Source organism: Petromyzon marinus, chromosome 4 (assembly GCF_048934315.1).
Source record: "Petromyzon marinus isolate PM22_M1 ecotype Great Lakes invasive population chromosome 4, UKy_Petmar_22M1.pri1.0, whole genome shotgun sequence".
Classification (NCBI taxonomy): Eukaryota; Metazoa; Chordata; class Hyperoartia; order Petromyzontiformes; family Petromyzontidae; genus Petromyzon; species Petromyzon marinus.
Genome location: NC_133670.1, coordinates 4756199 through 4781246, shown reverse-complemented (window position 1 = coordinate 4781246; position 25048 = coordinate 4756199).

Genomic DNA, 25048 nt, shown 5'->3' with positions numbered 1-25048 from the left:
ACAGTACTAGCAGCAGCACCAGCAGCAATAGCAACAGTAATAGCAGCAACAGCAATAGCAGCAGCAGCAGCACGAGCAGCAACCATAGCAGCAGCAATAGCAGCAATAGCAGAAGCAGCAGCAGCAATAGCAGCACCAGCAGCAGCAATAGCAGCAGCAGCACCAGCAACAGCAGCACCAGCAATAGCAGCAATAGCAGCAGCAATAGCAGCAGCACCAGCAATAGCAGCAATAGCAGCAGCAATAGCAGCACCAGAAGAAGCAATAGCAGCACCAGCAGCAGCACCAGCAATAGCAGCAGCAGCAGCACCAACAGCAGCAGCAGCACCAGCAGCAGCAATAGCAGCTGCTGTAGTCTGGAGAGGCATTACATTCCTCTGGGGTATCACAATTCTCCTCGCATTATCACAGCTTTTGTGCCTAGGGATGTATCAAGCAGGGAGGTACTTTGTACTGTATGTAAAACTAGGGGCTTACCTGTTTTTAATTATTGGATTACTGTCCTGTATTTAAGATTAAAACTATTTAAATGATTTGGAGTGTGCACCACACACAATACGGTTGCCTCTGTGTGCATAAGCAAATAAGCCTGAGATCCATGGTGCATCTGATGGGCATCAGATGCACAGCGATGAAAGGGGTAAAGGCGCAGCCCTGAAGATTGCTCGCTCTCACCACTGCTGGCAGAGAGGCCTCCACTAGAGGGCGCTCTAGGGAGCTCCCTGTCGATTACATATTTAGGCCTACCTTTCCCACACCGGCCAGAGCTCTGAGTACTCACACTTCACACCATTTGCGCTGCAGGGTGGACAGAGGCGCTGTGGACGAGGGAGGGGACTGGGTATAGAAACTTGCACCGTAGTCTCAGCTGCTCTGCTGCGATATCAAACCGGCAGCCACTGGATTATGACTCCATTGTTGCTAACCATTACACCACGGAGGCGCCCCTATATGGCATACACTTTTTATACTCCGGTATAGGGTATATTTTTTTTAACAAAAGCACTCAAGGTATTTGTCTTGCGCAGTATGAGGACTTCTTTGTTGTAAACTGGCATTGTCATCATTGTTTGCAACGGCAGAAATGTTGGATTTCATTTTGCCATATCGAGGTTCATTAGTGACCTTTCACCCAACACCACAGTGCATCGGTGGAACGTTATTAACCATTACTCCTTGACACGAACAAGCTCAATTAAAGTGGATGGCATCTTATTGTGTTGTCTGAAACATTTAACGAGGAATATTTTTTTCATTAATTATGTATAGCCGCGGATAGCCCTCTTTGAGAGCTATCACCACTTATAGAAACAGTGGAAGCGACTACTTCCCTGTAGGTAATTGAGTAATTCAGCTTGTTTAAGTGACATAATGCTACGGTGGTGAGATGTTAACTCCTTCGCCTGATATACAGGAGATCGTGGGTTCCATCCCGACCCTGCTGCTATATATTTGGAGTTTGTGGCGTTCTCTCTCCTCGTGGTCGCGTCGATTTTTCTGGGCCTTCCCTGGCAAAACCAAAATAGTTTTGTAGTGTAAGTTACTCATATTGCTGCAGTACTTATTGTGCATTTCATAAAGAAAATGTATGCAACAAAGCTCACGTAAGTAAATATGATGGTACGTACAGCTCAGCAGCTTTTGCTCATTAAACTAGGAAAGAAATCCAAGGGGTCTCGATGTATGCGAACACTTTACCCAGGCAAACTGATCGATGGGTTGTTTAATCTTCTCTGCTGTCCTTGCTATCTGGACGTCCTTCCACTGTGTGATATTCCCCAGGGTTATTCTTTGGTGGCAGGGTGGTGGCGCATTGGCATTACTTGTACCTCACAACAAGTTGGGCCTGGATTCGATCCCAGATTCTGCTTCTATTCTTCGTGCAATTTGTATGTTTTCCCTCTGTTCTGCATGTTTTTTTATTTCCCGCATGCTCCAATGTATTTCGCCCATAGCTAAAATAAAGAATCCACCATCATTGTTATTGGCCAAATATTCCGATGGTGAAAATGTACTTGCAAATTAGTCAATTTTGATTACACAGCAGAAGCAGCAACATTGGCCCTTACTGCGATAACTTGGCAGGACACCTCCTGAAAAAGTGGGGAGACTCAGTGAGGCTACTCTGGTTAAACGAGCGCAGTAACAAATAAAAATTATAGTATAAAGAAAGGTAAGTTAACGTTTTCCGCTGAAAGTTCCAGAATAAGCATCACCTTTTTACTTCCAGCCTTATTGCCAATCACACAATCGACAGACGGCAATACACATTTAGGACGCCACGATGGCAAGATGTTGACTACCTCTCACCTGGTGTACAGGAGGTCATGGATTCGATCCTGATCCTGACGCCTCTATATCCGGAGTGTGCGTGTTCTCTCCATAGTCGCGTGGATTTTCCCTGCGTATTTAGAATCATCATCACGCGTTTATTGGGCCGCTATACATTTCCACAAGATGAGACACTTCGTTGAGCCGTCATCTGAAGCCAGGTCGCTTCTGAAAATAAATATATATAGCTCAGTGGGCCTTACCTGGTGAAATTAAAAAAATAGTTTCTACGTAAAATATTGCTGTGCTTCAAGTAAAAAAAAGGTACTTTTAAGATGCATTTAGAAGAAGAAAAAACACTTCAATAAATTGAGGACATTTTTAATTACAGATTGTATAAAATTAAGGGGAACTACTTTGATTGAGAATGTAATAACATTCTGGAAGAGAGAAAGAGGAGGAGGAGGGGGGGGGATGATGCCTTGTTAAAAAAAAAGTTGTACAACATATTAAAAGCCCCACACTTAACGAGCGACTAGAAACGATCCAATAACTTGGAATTTCAAGCAGCTCCACAGAGCATTCACATTGACATTCACACTGCATTTCACGTCACAATGTGGGTGTTGCGATTTCAAGTGAATTCATGGATGCGTAGATTTCCCATTATTTTTCTGTAAAGTCAGCGACACGGAGAGGATCATAAAAGGGCATTTAATATCGATAGAGAAGCTGCAAAATCTGTGGCTATCCATTACAAAATTATAAAACAATGTTATTATAAAACAATGTTATGCTTTGCTGAAATCTTACTGACATACCACCAGGATCTATAATTTGTTGTCAGTAACTCACTTTCATAAAATATGCATGCTCTCACTCAAGGACAGTTACTGCATCAAACACGTTACTTTAATGATAATGTACTGAATTAATGTGTCGACCCTTTTATGCTGTGCGTAAAAATGATGTCACCAATTGAATATTTTGCTGCAGAAAACTGAAAGAATTCGTTATTTTGAATGCTCTGCTTTGCAGTACAAGGCAAGGTCCTAATTCGGTCTTTTCAAAGCGTGCAACCGTATTAATAAATAAATAAATGTCACCATAGATTGATCAATATAACTTTCCTGAGCTTTTTAATAAGTGACTGCTGGAAGCCAAGTGGTTAGCACACGAGGCTACTTTGCACAGAGTGGACAGTTCGATTCTCACCACATTGTTCTGTTTTCTGTGCAGAATGCAATCACCGAAAAACACAGAGGTCTGCTGCCGTGTACAATTTGGAAATTACAGCATACGCTGCTGTCTCTCAGTCAACGTGTGTCTGTCAGCTCGAACAGATGTGGACAGTGCTCTGTTTGTGGCCCTGGGCAAGTGGTAGAAATTCCACATTCCTTTGGCAGTGCCTGCATCTACACTCTGGGCAACCGCTTTGCGTAAGGGCTGCAACTAAAATGCAATATTTGAAATACTCAACGCTCGCACCAATGAATTACCTCACGCTATAAAATTATTTTTTTGCGTATCCATGTCTCCATCTTCAAAAAAAAAATAGTTGTGCTCGAGTCGTGTGGTGTTTGTGGAGAAACGCCTCTGACATTTGTGAGAAAACATCCTAAATCAGCTTCGGGCATTTTCTCATAGAAAATCTGCTGTCAGCTTTTCCATAAACTCGTGAATCACGCTGGTATCGACGACTACAGCTCTCATCCTTTTAAAAAATAAATATGCATGCTCTACCTTGAGAAAACGATACATTCACAACCATTTAAAGTTAATTACTCTCCATCCAATCTCAGCTATGGGGTTTATGTGCCCATAATTCACCGTGCTGGTCAGTGAATGTTGGTAGTGTCAAGGCCAATACCGGCTCGGATAGAATCACTTTCCAGTGATGTCAGCCATGGCTGGGAATTGAACTCAGATCCCCCAGCTTCCTAGCGCAGGGCGCAAACCACTGCACCATCGATCCATCCATGCCCTTTTTTTGTAACTTAGCTGCAGGCAGTTGTTTCACAAGTTGGCTGGCGCTGTCACACGATGCCCATTCTTTCAAAACACGTCACCGGGGTTTTGAGTGCTGACTCCACAGCAAATGGTGCACATCAATAGCACCTCCGTAAGTTAACTTTCAACCGCTTGTAAATTGCCTCATGTGCGTACGTTTTCCAACTACACTCACACCTATAACACACACACACACAAATCACGTCAGCACATCAATCAAGCTACTTGGACGCACATTCATTGAGCAGTGTGGAAAGTGAGGCTGGCGGGACAAGTTATGGTCGATCGCATTGAAAGGTCTCCATCACTGCCAAAAGCAGCATTAAGGTTTGGGAACCGATGACAGCCTGCACTATTTCCGTGCTGCTGCATCAGCAACTGTACGAAAAGTTACATCTGTGGACAGGTACCTGGCAAATGAATGGCTCCGGTCGCCCTCAATCCACCCGGTCTCGAGGAACGAGAGTCGAGGGCGATGTTGGTGACAACAGGTCACGTACGCAGTCACGCGCCGAATAAAGTTTACAAATGGATTTTAATCAAGGCTGTGAAAACCTGAAATCTAAGGCCTCTAGAAGATCCACTCTCACTCGAGAATCATCTCTTTGCAGAGTTGTTGGTGGTGGTGACGCAGCTGCTGCTACGTTGGTGGTAATGCACAAGCACAATGAGCAAAACACTCTTAAACACTTGTCAACAACATTGCTTTGAAATAATATATACACGTTTTGGGCAATGGCCCTTCTTCACAGCACATAAAACCACGTGAGATACACTATTTGTGATCAATAAAAAACATGTGCTATGAAGAGAGGCCATTGCCCAAATTGTTGACGATGTTACATGTGTGTATGTGTGTATATATTGCAAGCAGTGTCATTGATGAATGTGTCGAGTTATATGTCTTGGGAGAGAATGTCCCCAGTAGATGACCCCCCCCCCTCCCCCCAGGCACACTTTTAATAGCACATGGAACATATTTTTTCTAACTTAAGAACACGTAGTGTTCCTTCATAAATTGCAGAAAGTGGTCTCTCACCACACCCCAATCATCCCTGTTCATGTACACATTGTTCACAAGTATTAGTTCTCACAGCTATGCTCAGGTGACTGGAGTAATAATAGGGAGCAGTCCATAAATGACGTCATGCGATTTTGGACGATTAATGACCCCCCCCCTCGTCACACGGCGTCACAAAAAGTCAGACCCCCCCCTCAAATATGACGTCACAAAGCTCTGCCGCCCCATATAAAACATGCTTCAAATCAATTTGAACTATTGTCATTTTAGTGCGTATTTAATGTGGCGCTGCACTCTGATGTTGTAGGAGAAAACATTTATTGAAAAGTCTATTTAATTAAGTAGATCGTGTTGTCTATATTTATTTAAAGTTGCGCATTTTGGTGTGACGTCACATTTCTCAAACCCCCCCCCCCTACTCGTCACACATCGTCACAAATGTCTGAACCCCCCCCCCACCCCGAGGTGCGTGACGTCATTTATGGACGGCCCCATACTAATGTGTTCGTTCGGCAACTGGAAGCCAATGCAGCTCTGTGCGAGCACTGGACGGGCATGGTCGGATCTTGCAGTGCCCGTCACAACACGTGCTAGAGAATGCTGTGCACGCTGCAGCTCATTCACCTTGGTGCCAATACCTCGCGAGCACCTATCATGTTCATAGCCTCGCACTGCGTTTTGAAAGCAACTTGGAAGATGCGTCCACGCTGATTAGAGGAGCGCTCTCATAAAAACCAGCACTTCCATAATGCACGTACAGAATCAAAGTTGGGACCCAGAGGGACATCATCCCTCTGACTTTTAAAAACTCAAATTCAGTTATGGAATATTTTAAAAATATATATATACGCAGTAAATTGCTCTTCAAAACCCTAACAAGCGTCCTTCGTTAGCACTGCTTCACAAGCTTAGGTGTTGCTTTAAAAGTGTTTTTTTTTACATAAAAGCGTGAGTCTTTGAAGTCTGTTTTAATGATGTCGTGTAAGTGTAGGGGGTTTTTCCCCACAGTCCCACGTTCAAATTATAAGGAGATACTGCCTATGTTGCAGTGCGCTGTTACATAATATTGCGGCTCAAGAAATCCTCTTTAGATAATAGTAGTGCACGTGCAACTGGGTTATGTCTGCTATTGCTTTTCAACCCATATTTCTGTCCACCAGCTAAAACTAAATCGCATTTTTTCTTGTAATTTTATGACGGTCATGTCATTTTCTTAAAAAAATGTCACCGACAAGATTGTGCAGAATTGGATGGTGTCTGGCCGAATAAAACACAGATGATCGTGGATGGACCATAATCCATGCATAATAAAAACTATTAATATTTACTCTTGAGAGAAAATGTACTCATACAATTTGCACACTGGTGTTGTAGTATATTTACTACAAGGCACAGCGCCTGCTTAACACACCTTTATAACACTGTAACTGAGCTTGAGTCATTGCGCAGCGAAAACTGCAGCTACATGATCGGAGACTTCGTAGAAAAGAGTACAGCGCAGGGCACTTAAAGAGAGACCCACTGCACTACACCGCGGGTGAGATGCGCAGTGAAGGTGGCTGCATGCAAACACCGCACTGCCAATCAATACGTCACGAAATAAAGAGGCAGAGGACGATACGCGCATCTCCTTCACGCGTCATCCGTCTCTTCAACGTTACAAAAAATAAATCTTACACAATTACGTCAGCATCGCGGGCCTTCTGAGAGCGCATGATTGCAGTAGCACAAATTCCATATAAGCAACACTCTGGACCGGTTGAAGTCAATCAACGCTCTAAGAATGTCTGAGTCAGCATGATGGGCCATTCCGCCCAGGATAGTTGACCTCTCCCACGTGGTTAAGGCAAATACATATTAAATTGTATTCATCACGGTTGAAAAATTCCATTGCATTAAAGCACACCCATAAGGATGCCCTATAAATGTCATAAGCAACAGAGCTCAACTCCTACATTTGGGTGACGTCTGCATTCCTCCCCGGCCCCATGGATCGTGGCGGGCTGCTGAGAGCGGTGTGTTGAAACCAGGGCCTTGTCACGCGTGCCGTACATTCCAATCTGTGTCTCATAAAGCCGAGTCTGTGTTCGTCACCACGGTGCAGCTTCCTGCCTCTTTCTCAAGTCACCGAAATATTAAAACCGCGTCAACTCGGGCAGCAGGATGGCTCCGTCGGTATGGCGCTCGCTCCTCGTGGCCCGATTGCACAAGGCGATTGAATTCCCCGGTTTGGATGATAACAGTGTTAAATCCATTGCACGCCAGTTCCAGCTGTATTTTCCAAATAGTTGTTAATTATTTTAAAAAAAATGTAAATCAACTCGAGACGTGTAAGAAGGCAGCAGTCACGCAGTGAGCCGACGCTATCAACAATTGCCCAAGCTCTGAAAGTCCTCTATATGTTTTGTGGGTGCCGTGGTGCGAGGTGTTAACTACTTCACCTGGTATACAGGAGGCCGTGGGTTCGATCCCGACGCTGACGCCTGTATATTTCCAGTTTGCATGTTCACCCCGTGGTCGCGTGGATTTTTCCTTCGGTTATCCCTCCACATTGAGAATCAACGTGCTTTTAGAGTATTTGGCTGCTATAAATGTCCACATGATAAGCCACTTCATTGAGCCGTCACCTGTAGCCAGGTCGCTTCTGAAAAAGAGCTACATAGGTCAGCGGGCCTTACCTGGTAACATAAAAAAAATTGTCAGTACTTAAGGTGTTATCAGCCAATTAATGTGTTTACATTCGGACAATACCCAGGCGTGTGAGATTACTACACTATATCCTATACAGATGTAACAAGTGGAGTCCACATTAATTGTCCACATTCAATGTACAAAGTGCACAATGAGGTGGAAGGCAGTTAAGCTACACAGCATCGTGCGTGGCACCTGCAGTGGCACACACCCCATCAGAATGCACATACAGTACATGTATATAGCAGCCTGATTCAGAAAATACCAACCAAGGTCACACTTATTGGGGATTATCACGACAGCACAAGTTAGATTAGCAATAGCAAGATTGTGAACGAAAATAATAATATGAACCTCTTGTTGTCCAGATCAATTAAAGCGATCAACAAAATCAGCCACGGTCATTCCACTGCTGGATGAAGACCTTCCCAAGCCGCCGCCACCACCTCTCACCATCCTGGAGATGCAACATTCCACCCATCCAGCAGCTGTACGCAAACCGATCTCATCGCTCCATCTCCTCGGTGCGCGGCCGCTCAGAGGTGTTAATGTCCTCTATAGCCACTCCGTTATTATTCCTGACGATCATCCATCACCCCAGATTTGAAGTTTTCGTGACTGCAGGGATCCATACTCTTTGGTTCTTTCGGTCAAGTCACGTAGGTATAAAATAAAATCGAATAAATTAAATCCCGACGTTTCGATTACCTCTATAACCTCTTACCACGGCAACTCTCTCTCCCACTTCAGTAAAAACAAAGTAATGCTGTGGTTTTCCCACCTGATGATGATTGCTTGTGTTGCAATCGAAACGTCGTGATTTAATTTATTTTATTTATACCTACGTGACTTTACCGAAATAACTAAAGAGTGTGAGTATCCATCACCCCGTCGTGCAACGTGTCCTGCCCAACGCCCACCACGTTATCTCAATAGCTTGGGTGATCCCACTAACCTGAGTGTCTTCTCATCACACGTGCAGCTCTCTTTGTCTCTCAGTGTAGTTTCAAGCATGCGCCTGCCCACGCTTCTACTTCGTGCGCTTTTCGGTTGGTTCGTGTGTTGGAGAGTTGTGTGTTTACTCTCCAACGCACAACCGGTTAGTGCTGAAGTAGTAACTAATTGGCACGTTTTGTTTTACGCCCATTGTCTGTGTCAGGCTGTGGTGCGTTCACGACAATTCCTATATTTACGCAATCTAACCCCCCCCCCCCCCAAAAAAAAAAAACGTTATCATGAATGATATTGGTCGCGAAATGCCTACTTACGTGTTAAACAAATGTTCAGTTTGGTGTCCTACATTGTTAGCTAATAGTCACTTAGAGGGTACCAATTGTAATGACCAGTTTGTCACCCCTGTTGCGTAACCTTGATCATAAACGTACTTTTCTCCTGCAAGAAACATCCAGAGCGGGGAAGCGTGGAGGGATTGCGCGCAGGGTCAGGTCTGGGCTGTGGGAGGCTGTGCACTCCAAACCACTTTGTCATTAATTTGCAGCCAGAACAACGTGAACCTCACGAAAGGCAAACACACTGGCCTCACGAGAACATATGTGTGTGTGTGTGCATGATGATCTCCCTTCGCAGCGTACGTAGCCAACCGTGCTATGATGCGCGTTCACGCTCCATGTGGTGTGCGGGGAGTTGATTCGTCGTGGTTATTTCTTTTGTAACAATCCTGTTTGGTAAAGGTTATGAATTTTACTGGGTCGCAGCAAGCGGAAACAACAGGCAACGTGGGCCAATGTAGCCTCCAATCGTACACGAGCATCAGCACTTTTCTCAATTGCGAATAGTTTACAGCTTTTTATATTCCAGGAAAAGGTTGAAGTCTGCCCGCGGATTTGACAATTTCTAGCACGGTGGTTAAGATCAAAGCATACAATTTTATCGTTTACCTATGTTTAGCGCACGACCCATGACCCACACCACCACACCTAGGCCAACGCCTGGGGCTGAAATGCTCAAATGAACCCACCCAGCCACTTTGTCGGTGTTTTATACAGAAACAATATATATGTTTGGGGCTTTTTTAACACTTAAGCTGGCTACAGCTGGTCTGGGAGCGTGTTTTTTTTCTCAATCGCACTTTCTTTGGACTCAACTTCACATTTTCCAGTGTGACCAATTTTTGTTTGTTTTAAACAACATGTGTTTAGAATCCGAGGCTTCATTCTTGGCAGATAACTGCCTTAAGAATGGCCGTACTTAGTATGGTAATTATTTTCTTCACATCCCTGACAAGGCAAAATGTTGTGGTTGTTATTGTTGTTTGTTTTGTCGACCGTATTTTGAATAACAACGTTCTGCTGTTTCCACGTCATCTCACTTGATTCACTCCTCGCTGCTTTTTACTTCACTAGCCAAGAGGCAGAAAAACATTCAACACTGATGCGGTCAGAGTGCACACCCAAATACTCCATTCTGAGGTGGGGGGTGGTGGTGGGGGTTATAGAACCAAACTAAACTCGTGCCATGTCGCCCACTAAAAACAAGGTGCTTCAAAGTGAAAAGAAGCAGGCGAACAAGCCTGAGCGATGATGTTTCGAGCTTCGTGGAAGACTTAGCGATGAGTGGTCCCCGTGTCACTGCACAGCGTCACCGTCGCCCCAGTGGAGCGATCGAACTGAAGCGCAGTTGCTGACACACTGCGCTATGAGCTCATTGCACCCGGGTTTGAGTCCCAGTCAAGGCCGTAATTATAATATATATTGGGGGGGGACACATCCCCCCCCCCACCAATATTCAAATACGCTCAAAATGTCCCCCCTCCCGAATATATTGCTATAAAAACAAATAATTGTTATGCTATGTAAATAAAAACAACAATTTGCTAAACCTTGGCCACAATATCTGGACTTGTCTTCACATAAATCAATGCATAGATTTCTGTTCATATGATTGTGGTTATGGCTGTACTTTATTAATCCTTAATCTCTGGCATTACATACAATGAAACAAAAAATGGTTAAAAAAAAGTAAAAACAGAGCAATGTAATCCAAATCACTCTTAGACATTATTGTAAAAATAAAAAGTCCATCCCATGCGTTAGGGAATTTTTAAATATTTTAGGCAGGAAATTAGTTGAACTGAAGCGCAGTTGCTGACACACTGCGCTATGAGCTCATTGCACCCGGGTTTGAGTCCCAGTCAAGGCCGTAATTATAATATATATTGGGGGGGGACACATCCCCCCCCCCCACCAATATTCAAATACGCTCAAAATGTCCCCCCTCCCGAATATATTGCTATAAAAACAAATAATTGTTATGCTATGTAAATAAAAACAACAATTTGCTAAACCTTGGCCACAATATCTGGACTTGTCTTCACATAAATCAATGCATAGATTTCTGTTCATATGATTGTGGTTATGGCTGTACTTTATTAATCCTTAATCTCTGGCATTACATACAATGAAACAAAAAATGGTTAAAAAAAAGTAAAAACAGAGCAATGTAATCCAAATCACTCTTAGACATTATTGTAAAAATAAAAAGTCCATCCCATGCGTTAGGGAATTTTTTAATATTTTAGGCAGGAAATTAGTTGTCAAATGTAGATATTTTTCTGGGTTGGGACCCTCAGACACCCTGGAAGATTTGGTCTCCCCCAATGTTGACTCCATGGCTACGGCCTTGTTCCCAGTCACGGCTAACGTCAGTGACCAGTTATGTCTGAACCGGTTCTGAACCCTCCTCCCCCTTTCACAAACCTGCCACGGCCAGCGTGTAAAAGTGTGATCAAGCAACCCTCTAGAGACTGAGTGAAAACTAAAATTTAACTTTTTTTTTTTTACCAGGTATGGCACACTGAGCTATATAGCTCTTTTTTGAGAAGCGACCTGGCCACAAATTACATCTAAACAAAAGTCGCTCACCATGTGGATATTTATAGCAGCCAAATACTCGAATCCCATGTTGATTCTAAATGTGGAGAGAACAACTGGAGGGCCCGGTGAAAAATCCACGCGACTACGGGGAGAGAGACATGCAAACTACAAATATACAGGCGTCAGCGCAGGGATCGAACAGACGACATCCTGTATACCAGGCAAGGTAGTTAACAACTCGCCACTGTGTGAAGAGGCCTTCACTCAGCAGCGGACTGGCAAAGGGATGAAAGTTATTTTCTTTGATTAGATTGTTGTAGCAGAGCTCTCACATGCTCCATGTGGTTGATGTCGTTGCGAATGTTTTTTTAAAGGGTCTCGATTCGTAATTTCTGGATCCTTGTCGTTAATATCTGCAAGAGTGCTTAACTGATTACTACAGGTATGGGGAGTTGCTCGTGCGTATGAATGTTGTAAGACAAATTGTATTCATATCATGTCGAAATGAAATGCAGTCTTATCTCAAGACACAGTGCAGAGAAATAGTCGTGAGACGTACAGGAAAACATTACGTTCTTGAGCTTGGACTGGAACAGTGGAAGGGAGACAACAGCAAGGGGTGGCTGAGGGATGGAAGTTCCAGACCGCGGGGGCAGCAGAGGAGAATGAGTGACCTCCCACTGAGCGATGGCTGACCGGGGGCTTTCACAGGACGCTTTGGTTGCTGGGATGGAGAGCGCGTGGATGGGGAGTAGAGCGAGCTGATTGGGAAGAGGTAGGCAGGGGCGAGCCGACGGAGGATCTTGAAGATGGTATGATCTCAACATTGATCCAGGATTAGATTAGGAGCCAGTGGAAGGATAGGAGCATTGGGGCGATGTGATCATTGATTGAGACGTTTGGCAGCAGCAATTTTGGATCATCTGGAGTTTGTGACTGATGGATTTTGGGGGGAGGCCATAGCTGAGGGGGGGTTGCAGTAGTCGAGTCGGGAATGCGATGAAGGCACGGATGAGGATTCTCAGGGGGTAGCTGGGGAGAGGAGATGGAGAATGCGAGAGACGTTGTACAGATGGAGGTGTGAGGTCCTGCAGCGGTTGAGGTATCTGCAAGAAAGGGATGCTCAGGTTCAATGGCAGTGCCGAGGTTTCACCGACTCATTGCCGGTGTGATGTCAGAGTTCTAACTGGAGTCACCGCCGCGATTAGGCTGTGTGCAGATAGGGAGGACTTCAGTTCTGGTAACATGGAGGACGTTTGAACCCAATCCAAGGTGAGGCTTGAATCAAAGCAGGATGTGAGATTGGACAGTGAGTTGGAGTTCGTGGAGTTTGCTTCATGGTCGATAAACCTGACAATGATTTTGCCAAATGGGACGAGATAATATTGAGAAGAGCAAAGGGGGTGGGAGGATGGAGTCTTGTGGGACGCCATGGCACAGCTGTTTCTGAGAGGAAGGCAAGTCCTTATCTGGATTCCTACCCGGCACGCAGTGAGAGATAGGAACGGAACCAGGAGAAAGGTCATCTACTCTAGATAGTTATGGAGACGCGCAAGAAGGATGACGAAAGCTCTGGCTTCAGAACAGCAGAAAGGGGTAAGACAGTGTTCTTCATTGCAAGGCCCGCGGGCCACTGGCCACCACCTGGTGGCCTTTAGTGCGGCCCCTGACAATACACAACAAAGTCACGTTGAAGGGAAACAATAAAATAATAAAATCTATATAAAACAATACAAATTCTGACGACGTTTCGACCATAACACAAACGGTCGTCTTCAGTTGTCGACCGTTTGTGTTATGGTCGAAACGTCGTGAGAATTTTTATTGTTTTATATATACTTTATTATTTTATTGTTTCCCTTCAACGTGACTTTACCGAAAGAACTAAGAATATGAATTACTGCAGTCACGAAAGCTTTAAATCAAAATTTAATACACAACAAGTGAAAACACCCCCCATCATCATCGTCGTCATCGTCATCGTGCTGCTGTCAAATCCCAACGGTTTCAAATGCGTGGTGGCCCTCACACTGATGATGTCTCATCGGCGAAAGTGCCGCCCCCCCCTTCCCTCCCGGGGAAAATTAGTGAAGAACGCTGCTCTAAGATAACTAGGAGTGTGATCTATACTCTGAAGAGAGAAAGGACCATTTACCACGTGTAGGAGGGCACAATGTGTTGAATCAATCGGTTTAATTTCCAAAAAAATCCTGATCGTCCTCGATATCAAGCTCTGTGTAATTTGGGTTATTCCAAGGGTAGAACTGAACGGCAAATCCGTCCACATTTCCGCAGTTGAAAATATTGTTTTGGCCGTGATATTCCATTTCACACGCAGCTGTTTGTCATAAAGTCATGCGACTGTGACGTACAGGGTTATCCATGGGGAAAGTTACAGAAACTGCTGTACCTCAATACAGCTTACCTGCAGAAACACTCAGAACACAGAATCGCTGCCACCACTAATTGATTATTATTGTTGTTGTTCAGAAAATGATATCAGCATTCGCTTGCATACCGTGCACAGCAGTGTACTTACAGCAAATGTAAAACCTAAATGTATGCAAAAGGACGCGACAGTATACCCAAATGATGTGTCTTATGAATCTCTTTAACATACAGATGTAAATTTAACACTGTCATTTATAGAGCGCTCGTTTTGCTAGACCATGCACGCAGTGTTCATGCAGAGAAACTCGCTTTCCTCGCCGGGAAAACGCCACAGATAAAACAAAATCGCACGCGAGAAGAGTTTTTGATCTCGTCTGGGATAAAACGCCTCTCGCCTGGGATCGCTCAACCACTGTTCCTGATGACGACCGCCTGTGTTGCGATCGAAACGTCGTGATATTTTATTATTTTATTATTTACTTTTATTATATTATCGTTATTTTTCTCTATCTACGTGACTTCACCGAAAGAACCATGAAATATGATTTCCTGCAGCCACGAAAGTTTTAAGTCAAAATGTATAGCGGATCGTGGGAATTTTTTCCTTTCATCAATGTGTGTGAGCGTGTGTGTGTGTGTGTAACTGTCAGGGAACGGTGGTGTAGCGGTTAGAGCGTCGCCGCTTGGAGCCCGCTGACCCGAGTTCGATTCCCGCTCACGGCCAACACCTGTGACGATTATCTGAACCGGTCCTGGGCCTCCCCTATGTCGATGTATAAACGGTGTGTAAACATCGACATAGGGGAGACAAAGGCCGCCGGGCGTGGTGCTGGCCACCCACCCCATCATATGTGCTCGCTAACAGCACTTGCCACAACAGTCTGTTCGGGGCTATACGGGGGATCCATACTCTTTGGTTCTTTCAGTAAAGTCACGTAGGTATAAAATAAATTAAATTACGACGTTTCGGGCACAACACAAGCGTCCCACTTCAGAAATTGGCCCGCTTCAGCAATTGTTTCTTGCTGTGGTTGTCCCACCTGATGACGGACGCTTGTGTTGCGCCCGAAACGTCACGTGATTTATTCTATTTTATTTTATACCTACGTGACTTTACCGAAAGAAGCAAAGAGTATGCCTCCCTGCAGTCAAGAAAACTTCAAATCTAGATAGATTATACGGGGGATCTTTGTGTACCTGTCGGTCGACTGTGACGCAAGAACCTTGCGTGCGCACGTGGCCACCCCCGTGCTAATCGCAGGGCGCTGTTGGGGCATTGAGAAGCGGCGCAGAGGCCTCGAGACGACTTCGCGCAGAGTTGGCCATGAATCCAGACGACAGCTACACGTGGTGTGCGGTGCGCGTGTGTGGTTAGGAGCGGTGGTGTTGCGGTTAGCGCTATGCTGCGCTCCGACACCCGGCGGCCCCGAGGTCGATTCCCGCTCACGGCCAACATCGGTGACGATTATCGGAACCGGTCCTGCGCCTCTCCTAGGTCGACTCAGCCTCAAATGAGCACCTGGTGCGATGTGTAAAACATCGCCACTCGGGAGACGAAGGCGGCCGGACGCGGTGCTGGCCACCCACCCCCTATCGTGTGCCGTGCCGGCCTTCATAGCTTCTCGCTAACAGCACTTGCCCCAACAGTCTGTTAAGGCTATACGGGGCATCTTTGTTTTTTGCGCATGTGATGGGGAGCGGTGGTGTAGCAGTTTGCGCGCTGCACTACAAACTCGGCGTCCCGCATTTCGATTCCCGTTCACGGCCAACATCGGTGACGAATATCTGAACTAGTCCTGGGATTCTCTTAGATACACTATGCCTCAAATGAGTACCTGGTGCGGTGTGTAAAACATCACCACTGGGGATACAAAGGCGGCCGGGCGCGATGTTGGCCACCCACCCCTTCGTGTGCCGTTCCGGCCTTCATAGATGCTGCTCGCTAACAGCACTTGCCCCAACAGTCTGTTGCAGGCTATACGGGAGATGTTTGTCTTTTGTGCGCGCGTGTGTGTGTGGTAGGGCTGAACGATTAATCGATTTCAAATCGAAATCGCAATTTGAAACATTGCGATTAGCAAATCGCAAAGGCTGCGATTTTTTTTGCGATTTGAAAAGTCCTATTACTTTATTATTGGATTTTTTTTATTATTATAACTTTATTTTATTTAACAGTTTTCTATGTTTGATTGTTCTATTTCAATGAAAACATTTTTATAAATACAAATCGGAAGCAATTAATATATTTTAAGTTCTCATCCTTGCATTAGAATAAATAGAGCAGTTCACATTGTGATGGTTACATGTGGTAATGCTCCATCACATGTTTTAAATCTATTACACAGTGAATATTGAACTGAAGCTTGACTTTAAAAAAAATGTGATCGCAAATGAAACTGCAATCGCAATATTTGTCAGAAAAATCGCAATTAAATATTCCCCCCCGCCCCCAAAATCGTTCAGCCCTAGAGCTGTGTGGGTCACCATCGCAGCGGCGCAGACAGGGCTCCGAACCCCCACCCCCCGAGGTGGACACAAAAAAAAAATCCTTTTCAAATCTCAACCCGAGCTCAGTTTCGTCTTTCTCCGTGGCGATGGACACGTGGCAGGATGCCGCTGGCGAGAAGCCGCGTGTCGCGACCGGTCCCAGAGGTCGCTTCCTCCTGAAATGATGCACTCCCAGAAGGCTGTGCCGCTGTTGACGTGGAGAGACGGAGGGGTGAAGGAGACATTGCCTGCTGATGTATTTTGTTAGACGTTCGGATGGATTTACTGCTCTTTGCCTCCCATTAAAAAAAAAAACACAGACGTATAAAAGGAAGGTCTTCCCGTAGACTTGATTTTTAAACACGAATTTAAACACCAACTTGAGTTTGGCCACGTTCTTCCTCTTTACACGTACAACAATGAACACAGACGTATACACTACCAAAACACGAAGACGGAGATCCCCCGTATAGCCTTATCGTACTTTGGGGCAAGTGCTGTTAGCGAGCGCCTGTGAAGGCCGACACAGCACACGAGGTTGTGGGTGGCCAGCACCACGCTCGGCCACTTTTGTCTCCCGAGTAGCGATGTTTACACACCGCACCAGGTACTCATTTGAGGCTGAGTCCACCCAGCGGCGGCCCAGAACCGGTTTTAGATAATCGTCACCGGTGTTGGCCGTGAGCGGGAATCGAACTCGAATCGCCGCGGTTCGTAGCACAGCGTAGCGCTAACAGCTGCACCACCGCTCCCTACCAAAACAAAACACATCACAGGCAGGCATGATCCTTAATATGCAACGTTCTTGGCTCGAATATCGATCCAATGCATTAATCCACACTCAGAAGAGATCCTGATAGCCTGGTCTCTTCCTCAAACCACTTGTAACGAAGACAACAACATCGACGCTTGTTTGTTAAGGGGCCGTCCATAAATGACGTCACGCACCTGGGGTGGGGGGGGGTCAGACATTTGTGACGATGTGTGACGAGGGGGGGGGGGTTTGAGAAATGTGACGTCACATCAAAATGCGCAACTTTAAATAAATATAGACGACACGTTCTACTTAATTAAATAGACTTTTTAATAAATGTTTTCTCCTACAACATCAGAGTGCAGCGCCACATTAAATACGCACTACAATGACAATAGTTTTAAGCGATTTGAAGCATGTTTATTTTTGGGGGGGGGGGGGGCAGAGCTTTGTGACGTCATATTTGAGGGGGGGGTCTGACGTTTTGTGACGCTGTGTGACGATGGGGGGGGGGGTCAAAAATCGCGTGACGTCATTTATGGACGGCCCCTAAGCCGCGTGTTGTTGACTCATTGGGAAGCTGTGAAGGGAACAAGAGAGAGAGAGGGGAGGGCACAGATGGGGTAAAAGGCACTAACTACCATCGCAGAATGTAAATCCTCCACCAATCTGTACATAGGCAACGGCTGATGGGAGTAGTGCTATCCCTAATCCACTATCTCAAGAGCCTACCGTCAAGTTGAAGATACAATATATTTCACGGATGAATGGTCAAGCTGTGAAGTGCGCGCATGTCAGAGTTGTCTTGTACAGTTCAGTCCCACACACTACACATTGCTGATTAATGTTTACCTGTAGGGCGCGCGCACTGTTCATACTGTAATAATAACCTTCATAACCTTCACAAGAGAGAGGGAAATGAAAACAAGCATCAAGACACGCAGGAAGACAAGGACAAAATAAACTGGGGGGAATCAGTTTAACACGCACGTAGGAGGCTTTCGCGACCAATATTATCTATAATAAATGGGTTTTTGGGGGGGGGGGGGGTTGGATCGCGTAAATATAGTTGTGTCGTTAAACCCACCACCACCCGACACAGCCAAAGAGTAAGGTTTGTCACGTAAACAAAACGTGCCATTGAGTTACTGCTTCAGCGTGCCGATGTGTTGGAGAGCACACCCACAACCTTTACAATTTTTATACGACGTATCAGTCTCAAAATGAGTACCTGGTGCGGTGTGTAAACATCGCCACCGGTGAGACAAAGGCGGCCGTGCGTGGTGCTGGCCACCCACCCCCTATCGTGTGCTGTGCCGGAGTTGATAGGCGCTACTCGCTAACAGCACTTGCCCCGTACGTGTGTTAAGGCTATGCCGGGGATCTTAGTCTTTCGTCTGTTGGCGCTGAGCACACACCTTTGCAAAACTGTGCAAACGCTGTGCAGCTGACTTCTACGCAGGGTCACGGGGCTTGACTCGTCAGGCAGAGAGAGGGATATGGTAGTGATGGCAACAGTGCTACTTGCCCAAACACTGAGATGTTAACATAACCGTTAACACAAATAACCTCCCCAATGTAAAATAACCTTCAAGTGTGTATTTTTGTGTTTTTAAACTGGTCAAAAAAGCGAGTCCCTGTACGTAACTAACCCAATTATAAATCAAATGACAGCCTCATTGTGTCGGCGTTGGTATATTTAGAGGATCGTGACTTTGAATGCGCCTAGACATCTCGATTGTTTGGGGAATTGAGGTTCATCACAGCGTAAGCATGCAGAGCGACTATCACAACGTGTAGATGTCCCTTTATTAAATGTTGTGCGTGTCGAAATTTCATCCTGTTCGTTAGTATTCCCTTCCCAGGTCTCGCTTTCAAAAAGATAATGCGGTGCTGCATTTAGAGCCCCAGTAACGTGCACTTAATCTCATTCATTAATTTATTCAGTGTAGTACGGCAATAACTTAGAATTTCGTTTCTAAAGATCCATATTTTATGAGGAATCATTGTTAATACATACACCTTTTTGCACGTACTCCAGACCTTTATTGTGTGATGAAATCTTCAGTGTAGGATATATTACATCTCTTAGGAAATGTCAAACACAGACACACGCAGCAACGCATACGTGTTTGAACACGTGCGATGAGAATGTTGTTTTCAAAGTAAATAAAAAAAATTGAAAGAGTCGCCCTGTAAACAGAAACGGCCCACAATCCTTAACAGCCTTAAGACACGATCCCTATGCTTCTCATCGGCTTTTTTTGTGTGTTTAGCACGGTTGGCTACGTACGGTGCGAAAGAAGTTCAACACATGCACACATACATACTCTGACGGGGGAGGTAACTCTGTCTGAATCGGGATGTTGGCCAAGGAACCTGATGCGATATCCACCGCTGACAAAACCTGCGAGCTTCCGTCAAGACACGGAGCCACTCTGCCTTTTATCTGTTGAGATTAAGCGTTTGATGCGCTTCGCATGCATATTTTAGAGCTACCTGCTACTTCTTGTTAAGCGTGATAGATATTGTACCGTGTGTAGTTGAGCGCGTGCATTTTATTTTTTTTTACACGCGGTCCCATCGTGGCATGCGTTTGCTCGCGCTCGGTCCGGCGCGAAATATTTTGACACGCTACCATGTCTCATCATCATCATCATCCGCACAGCGGCATAAGTTGTACATTCAAAGTGCACAAATATAAAAACTGAGTCCTCTACATATATTTAAAAAAAAAACATTTGCATGCGCTCATGCATGCGTACGGCATTGCTGGTGTGCACTCAACACATGTGCTCGCCCGTGCTCGCAGACATGCCGAGCGTTTGTAGAGGGCCGGTAACGGAGAGGGAGAGAGTGGGGTTGAGTCCTCTCACTCATCGCCCTCCGTATGCCCTTGAGCCACTACTGAGCCAGATCCTGGGGGCAACTATCAGGGTAATCTTCCGTTCCCCCAGTGACATACATAAACCAATAAGACTCACACGGAGTTCTACAAGGGCAAATTTAATAAATGCAGTGCAGTCTACGGACACAATATGTCTTTTCTGGGAGGATAAAAAAACAACAGTACATTTTTTAGGCCAACAGTGCATGGGTGCAATACAATACCAGAGCAGTTTTGTGTTATTGATATTCATCATCAAGACATAGCCGTCACACAATTGTGGAGTCCACATTAAAACAAACGCAATGATAAAGCAATAATTGCCGAAATAATTACTCCTGAAGCAACTTTACAAGTGCGTATGATTTATTGGTGTCCTCCAGTAAAATGCGTACGAGCTAACAGTTTAAACATGCTCGAATAGCGGAATGTAAATGTTCACAGTGGTATATCTACAAGGGATCTGTGTGAATAATCTCATGCCTATATAAAGGAGCACAATCCAGCACGCCCCCTGCTCTGTGGTGACCATCGTGATCATGGTGCCTGTGGATATTGAGCAGAGCTGCTCTCCCCAGAGACCCTGAGGCACGTTGTGTGCATGGCTACTGTTGTGAGGCCTGCACATCATCGGCTGTATTTCGCATGATGCTTTGGCACCACGGTGGCGAGACGTTGACTACCTCACCCGGTATATAGGAGATCGTGGGTTCGATCCCGACCCTTACGCCTGTATATGTCGGGTTTGCATGTTCACCCCGTGGTTGCGTGAATTTTTCCTCCGGTTTTTTTTCTCTCTACATGTAGAAACACGCGTTTAGAGTATTTGGCCGCTATACATTTCCACGTGATAAGTCACTTTGTTGAGCTATCAATTGTGGGGCCAGGTCATTTTTGATAAAGAGCTATATAGCTCAGTGGGCCCTACCTGGTAAAAAGCACAGTGTTTCTCATGTACTGTAAGACTACAATTGACCGGTAACCGCTAAAACCTGGCTCTCTTTAAGTGCTTTGTTTGACAAATTAAATGTAATGTTGCTTGCAAAATATTTGAATGTTTCTTTGTTATTATTATTATTTTTATTTTTACAAACAAAGCAAGAAGAACAATTTTACAGACATTGACGCAACCTTTTCTCACTCACAAACAGATGACTCAAGCTTAGATGGCAACATATTTGTTACGGTATTCCACAGTAAATGTAACGTTAGTCCCAATGATGGCGTAATGCTGGCCCAACGATCCATGTTTCCTGGATCTATACTATGCCCTCAGCATTGTAATTGGAGTGTAAACATATTCTCGATTTTTTTACTTTTGCCAAGCCGAGCTGCTTTTGAGTAAATTATTTTTCACTTCTAAAACATTATTTTTTCAGAGATTACTTTCTCACCATGCTCAATCAGTTTCAGTGGTGATGCTGCATTGATCTCGATTGAATTTAAACATCTGATTTGATTACTCATTTGTTGTTTGGTTCGTTCATTCGTTTCTCAATTCGCTTGTCCTGGTGAGGGTCGCGGCGGCAGCATGTTGAGTAGGGTGGTCCAGACCTCCCTTTCCCAGGCCAGTCGAGCGACAGCCCCGCCTGCATGTCCTGGGCCAGCCCTAGGGTTTAAAAAAAAGCAATGCTGATTGGCTTTGAAAAGTGGCGTTGCTCTATAGAACATGGCATGATAGATGGAGAGAAAAAAATTATATTTGGAAAAAAAATTAGGTTGGCCTATAGACTGAGCTAGCCTGAATATAGTGGCATTATTTGTTTCATTTTGAGCTACGAGAGACAATTTGACCTCGTGAACGGGGGTCAACATAAAAAATGCAGTACAGTGTTTCCCAAAACCTGCCCATGTGTTATTCATTAGCCACAAATTACAATGCCTCTCCGTTACCTCAATAGGATGTGCTGTCAACGTCCACCAGTTATAATGTCAAACATTCGGACGTTTTCAAATTCGCAGTTTGATATATCCACTTGCCAACGTCTAACTATCGTATCAGGAACAAGGGGCAAGGAATTCTGCAGCATGAGTCAATGATTCACCACCAGCTCCATAGCGATATTCAGTATAACCAATGATGATGTTCAAGCAAATGCCACATGTACTCAAACCATTGCATTTAATATTGCATGGGGGCTTTCATATTTTACAAATGTCACGTCATGTTAAACAACTCAGAAAATGTTAATCCAGGATGGGATGTTTTGTGATTAAAATGTAATCATTTGAATGACCTTTGAGCAGCCAATATTCCATAATCTCCTTGTCAAGGAAACTTGGGGAATCATTGTTGCCTTTATTCTAATTTACAGTTGCTGTGGACGAAAGTGAATGGACTGCAACACTGTTGCGCGTTACTTTGTGGCTGCCAGACATGAACAATTCACTCCATGTAATATGTTCTAGTGGCAGCCACCCGTTCGTTCAATGAGTTATTTTGTTAATTTGGCTTCATTAATTTTATCGGACGTTCGTGGGACAATTGTCACGTAGATAGGTTCAAAATTAATCAAATAAACAAAAAAAAACCGTTTCGATTGCAACACAAGCGATCGCCTTCAGGTGTTTTATTTCACTTGATTAATTTTGAACCTATCTACGTGACTTTACCCCGAAAGACCCAAAGAATATGAATTCCTGCAGTCACGAAAGCTTTAAGTCAAGATTTATTCAAATATACGCTCAGCATTCCCATCCCGCACCTCCCTCTTCATGGTTGAGTGGGGGGGACCACTTCTGTGCCTTGGGCTCGAGGCGATAATCAAAATGTGTAGCGGCAAATCTCACCCATGGTAAAAAAAAAACGCCGATGCATTCACTGACAGCCCTCAGCCTGAAGTGTGAGGCCCTAATCTCCCAAAAGCAGACAGATATAATCGGGTCTGTCAGCGAAACGGTTGGACCACAAACACAAACATCTAATAGTAGGCTGCTGCACACTATCTCGGGAATGCATGGGATTCCTAAATGTGCGTTTTCACTTTGCGGCTTTAAGTACATTGTGCAGTTAAACAGCTTCCACGTTTTCAGCAATAGAATTGTCATCCACACCCTTTATATATCAGTCTTACTATAAATGCAGATATGGCCGATCGAAGGCAACACATCTTCAACATGCTACATCTGTGTGATAATTATCACAAGGTGATATGATGCATGAATAATAATAATACCTCTATTGTACTTCAAATCCATTAGGCAAGATTGGTATCCATGACTGCAATATAAATCACAGCTATCGTACGGTAATTACACACTTCTGAATCCGTCGGATTCTCCACGTTAAACACGATGCACTTAGCCAGGTGGCTGCATTTAAGAGCCCTGTGGTTCAAATTTATATAAGGCCGTTCATTATTCCGACCACGTAAAACTTAAAGGATTCTAGTTTAACACGGGACGTCGGGTCACTGCAAGGGCACATTGCAGAAGAGTCGTGGTGTTATCTTCGCCACTAAAAATCCACGCGCTTTGTGCACCAACAGAGCTATTGCTTGTAGCAACTGCTGCATGCAACATTTGATAATGCCAGCGTGTCATCTTTTCACACAGAGTATTTCGTGTGAAGGCAAAATTAGACAAGCGCTGTATAACGAGCGAGATAATGCTGCTTGCTCTTCGCATCTGGCATAATCTGTCACCTCCATATCCGAGCGCATTCTTAAAGGGTTACCATCCATCCAAACTGCATATATTGTACTCTGATTAAAGGACACAATAAAGACTGTGACGTTTTAAAGATCTCCAGAAGTAAATCTCGGCGCGTCGCTTGCCTTGTGTCTCGTGCATCGACTGCCATGCCAACGGTGCGCTGTCGTAAGACAATTGTAAATGTCCACGTTTTCATTACATTTGACCTTTTTAAGTTGGACCTTGAAATTATTGTAAAGGGCTGATGTATTTACAAGGACCGTCAAACTGCTGCCGAAAAATCTTTGGAATTTACAATCCGTTTTACATCTTCAGCCTTTGTTCAATTCAGTTGTTGCCCTTCCCCGCACCTCCGATTAGCACGGTTGGCTACGTACGGGGCAAAGGGACTTCAACATACTTTTGATTTGAAGCTTTCGTGACTGCAGGGATTCATATATACCAAGAATATACAAACATACGTAACATTTTTTGTCATAATCTAATGATGGTTGACAGCTTAATTAAAGTGGAGTACTAGAAGCTACATTTCCATGCGCATGCACTTCTCAGTACCTGGAAGAGATGCAAATAGAATACATGTTGCAAAATTATTGTTACGTAAAAATGTACTTCGCTTGAAAATGTCATAACATTTATTTTCACGTTAAATGCACATCACTGTTACATTGCTTTTGTGGCTTTATTTTTGGTGATTTCGAAAAAAAATTTTGGTTTAGCCATGTTTGTTTGTTGTAGTATGGAGCTAGACTGATGGTCTTAATCTAAGTTGTCTTGTGGTTGTTGTTGTTGTTGTTTGACTTGCATCCCACTCGGATTTTTGCACACAGCGTTGGTGTACGGTGCTTTTTTCTTGAATTTTTGCTGTTTTTTCCCTGGATTTTCAATTTGCACAGTCACATTAAGATGTTTTCTTGTTCATGTTTTTGTTTTTTGTTTGTTGCGGTTGCACCCGATTCAAGAGCCGAATGGCTCCACAGGGCTATACCTAATAAATTAACTTGAACTTGAAATGGACGCGTGTAACACCTGGTGACGTTTCAGTCATC